Raw genomic sequence first — 4,502 nt, forward strand, 5'->3', positions numbered from 1 at the left:
CGCGACAGAGAGAAACTCGAACGCAGCACAGAGAGAGCCAATCGTGGAGGACCCACGGAGTCGGATGCTGATGTAACGGAACCGGGGATTGGTCGCCGCGTATTCTCGCCGCAACGCTCGTGAATCATCGAGAGATATCGATACCAACGACTACGACGACGGACGAGAACGAGAACGAAGACGACGACGACGACGACGACGACGACGACGATGACGACGCGGCGACGAGCAAGCGTCACGATATGCGTCTCGAACACTACTGAGCTATTCTCCGTACACCGTCGGATTCGGACTTTTCGGCCTGCTCGCACTGTTCCCCGCGACGAGAGAGGGGAAGAAAGTAGAGACGGTCGTCTTTGTCTGGCCCTCGGTTCTCGTCCCTGTCGGGCACACGCGTGGCGCCATCTTTGAATTTCCCTCTCTTTCTCGGTCGTCGCTTCTCCCCCTCTCTGTCCGACTCTGCCAGCCTACCCCTCGTCCTCACGCCGCGATCTCGTTCATCTCTTTTGCGCGCGCTTCGTGCCTCCGTTTCCAAAGATGCTGCTTCTCTTCTTCGGCGAAGCACCCCGCGCGCCTCGTGTTCCTCCGCCGTCCACTTCGTCGTCCATTCGTCGCCCCTCTTCGCGTGCCATTCGAATCTCCGCTTTTCTCCATTTTTCTCCATTTTTCTCCATTTTTCTCCGCTTTCCTCTCTCTCTCTCTTCCTCCACACCAATTCTCCGAATTTTCCCGGAAAATTCAAGCCAGTCGCGCATACACGCGTTCACGAGACGAGACGAGACGAGAGGAGAATTTTTCGAAGAGCTTTCTTCGCCAGCGGCACGTGCGTGGCGCGTCGTGCAGGAAAGGGGAGAGGAGGATCCCGTTGATTCTTCCTCGGCGTGAGAATCTAAAAGATTTGCATCTATGTGAGATAAATTTCGCGCGATACGCGTGTATATAGGTTAGTCGAGTGTACGGGGAAAAAGCTGCGGGAAAGAGGCTGAGGGAGGCGAGGGGGAGAGCGGACGACGAGGAACCGCGCCAAGAAGCTCGCTAAAGAGTGGGCTTTCCGGTCGATTTCGCCGGCAGTCGATGACGTTTCGCGTAGTTACCGTAACTACCCCCCATTCGTGGCTTTAATTACGTATTTAGACCGAAGCTGCCTGGCCTCACCCCGACGATGATGTCCTTTCGAGCTAATTAAAAAGTGCCTCGAGTGTCTCTTAATTCTGGTGGAAGCTAGCCAGGAGTTTGCTTTTCATCTTGGAGATCGCGTTCCTGGCAATAAAGGGTTGCGCTACGACTGCTTAAGCGTGCACGATTGATGGTAAAAATCGTAGCCAAATACGCGGCCAGGATTACGGACGCGAGTCGCGAAGCCGGCCAAACGCGAGAGGGGGAGAAGAGACAGAGAGGAGAAGGTTGCGAGAGGGACACACAAGGGGGTTCTTTTCTTTCTTTTTTCTTCTTTCTTTTAAACGATGACCCAGTGAAACGGATTCGAGGATCTCGGGCAAATTAGAAGGTAAATTAGAAATCGTTGCGAGGAGAAGGACGAGGAGGAGGAGGAGGAGGAGGAGGAGGAGAAGGAGGAGAGAGCAAGTGGCTAAGTACGGTGAAAAGCTAACCGAGAGGGTGGTAAGCAGATACCGACACCGGCGGCCCCCGTGGAACGAAGCAGCGACTCGATATCGGGGAGTGTCTCGGCGTTAGCCCCGAATTAATTCCTCGGGGTGGCTGGGGGATTCTCCATTACCAGCGTGGAACGAGCAGCGGTAAAGTGTTCCGCCTTAAAAAGAATACCTGCACCTCCATCTCCACTCGTCCCGTGGAATTGCTCCTCGCTGCCGCCCCCTCTGCTGTTCCTGAAACTCCTCCACTTCCTCTTCTCCTTCAACCTCGCTCACTCTTTCTCTCTCTCTCTCTCTCTCTCTTCTCTCTCGCCGTCCTCTTCGCCGTTCCATCCACCGTGAAACGAATTGTCTGAAAAATTTGAAAGAATGCCCCCTGCGTCTGGATGAACATTAAGCTCGATACGTATATAGTTCGTTCGCGCAATATTCGCGTGCCACTCGACGACAATTTGCGAACCGTCGACGAAGACTCGAGTGGGCCGACAGAGAGAGAAAGAGAGAAAGAGAGAAAGAGAGAGGAGAGTACGGTGGAAAAAATGCCACGCGACGTTCAGCTCGTCCCTGCTACGATTAATCGTTCCGCGATTTACTTGTCCAGGCTGTTAAATTACTTTCGTCGTCTCTCTCCGTTTTCGAGCAACTCGCCGACCGACCTCGGCATACGTAACGTTCGACTCGCGCGATTAAACGCGGCGGAAGCCCCGACGAAACTGGACCGAGCGAAAAGGAAATAAGATTCGATTAAACGAGACGGTTAATTGGACGACGATCTTCCCTCGTTCACGAGGGAAACCTTGCGCGGCCATGCCCGGTTCGCTCCACGTTCGCAAGGACTGATACACCGGCAATTACAACTGTCGCAATTACCACGTGCTCTCCCATCGGTTGTCTCCTATTCGGAAAATCCAAAGGCTGGTTGCATTCGTCGTAGCGGTCGTCCAAGGCTGTTCTCGTCCGACGATCGATGTCCCGCGAAGGAGCGCGGCGAGACCGTGACGACGAATCGAGGAAAAGATCCTTGAAAGATTTTCCGATACCGATCCACGCTGGCCACTTCCCGGCCTTCCTTTCACGGCAGAGACAATAGCAGCAGCAGCAGCAGTAGCACGTGCCGTGCGATCCGTTCAAGAAGGAAATAACGCTCTGTCCGTGGACACACGTGTCGCGCAAAGGCCGATTTCCAAGTATAACCGTGTTCCTCGATGCGGCCAGTGCGAACGTTCGGTGTACCCATAGCTGGTCCGACGTGCCATAAGTGGCGGACTAATTATATTCCATGGCCGGTGACCTTCGCTCTCGGGCCAGCTGTCTTTACCGGATCTGTAAACGATAGAAAAAACGACACTGGTTAATACGTGTACCTCTCGTGGGTTCGAAAAGGAAAATCCCATTTTCGTTCCTTTAAATCCGTCGATGCAGAGAATGAAAAGGAACGAGAAATGAGAAAGATATTCGGACGAACCGAGAGTATATTCGAGGGTAAAAAGAATATGGTCTGCAAACGTGGAAAAGGAATATACCGGGGGGGGGTCCCCGTTGACGACGCAGAGCTGCATCGTGCGTAGACGGAGCGGGAGCGAATGGAAAGGACAGATCGAGGCGAGAAAGAGCGTACAGCGGTAGCACACACGCTTTGAGCCTTCCCGAGATGCAGATAATGCTCGGAAACGATTCGAAACCGCGCGATGACTGATGCGATTGAAAATTTGCAAGAGCACGCGCTGAATACTCGTGTCGCCGGGGACGAGAAGAATGGCGGCGATGGGAAACGAGGGACGAGAGAGAGAGAGAGAGAGAGAGGCGGGGAGGCGGAGGCGCCGGTGAAACATCGTGGACGAGATAAGGCCGGAATTTTCAGGCCGGATAATGTAAAAGCTCAGGCTACTCGGTGCTCGTTGTAATAATCGCGAATGGGAAAAGAACGCTTTTAATCTTCCGCGTATAGGTTTCGAAAGATGAGAAAGAAAAGCGAAAAAGAAGAGATCTACGAGCGTGTCCGGAGGTCGGGGTGCGAAGAGAGGCGCGAGAGAGCCGGGGCAGGAAAAAAGGGAAAAGGAAAAAACAGAGAGGGGGTAAAGAAGAGAAAAGAGAAAGGAAAAAGAGAGAACGGAGAACAAACAATCGTTAACCGTATTTACATAATGTTTCAACGGATCGTGAATATCGCGCGCGGTTGTACGGTCGTGTTGCGCGCTGCTCATTTTAATTAACCTATTCTGCTTTTCAGCCAACAGCTGGGAATGTAATTATTTAACTTTCGGCGCATCTTCCATTCGCTTTCCCCCGCTGAATAATTAAAGCAACTTTTTTCTCGCGTTTAGCGTACGCGCGCCGCTTTCCGCTTGCACCCTAGATTTCCCCCCATTTTCTCCCCGCGGCTGCCAGCGAAATTCCCCCAAAACTCGAACCGATGGGAAACCGAGTCGCGAAACGCGCGCTAATTGCGCGCTAATTACTGCCGTAACTGCGTTACATCGCGCAACGACAAACCAACTTTCCTCCAAGATCGCGTCGAAATTTTTCGACTTGTCCGACTCGCACGCGGCTGCTGGCCAGGAATTTCCTGCCGGGCAGAAGGCGCGATAAGGAATTGGGAGAAACGGCGATAAACGGAGGAAGCGGTAAAAGATTTTTAAAACGCTAGGATAGGATCGAGGGGGAGGTTGATCTTTAGGGCGTGGTGAGTTTCGAGTTCCAGCAGGAGGGTCAAGGTTAAACCCCGAGCTTCGCTCCATATGCACACGCACGCAATGGCTAGTGTTTCACCCTGTCACGTTTCCCGTTCTCCCTCTACCCGCCATCACTTTCCCCTACGTTCCATCGCCCTTCTTTCCGTCCTTCTTCCGCTTTCTTCTTCTTTCTCTCCCTCCGGGAGGAACGATCCTG

The sequence above is a fragment of the Eufriesea mexicana genome, unplaced genomic scaffold (genome assembly GCF_001483705.2).
Source record: "Eufriesea mexicana isolate 0111107269 unplaced genomic scaffold, ASM148370v2 scaffold124, whole genome shotgun sequence".
Taxonomy (NCBI): domain Eukaryota; kingdom Metazoa; phylum Arthropoda; class Insecta; order Hymenoptera; family Apidae; genus Eufriesea; species Eufriesea mexicana.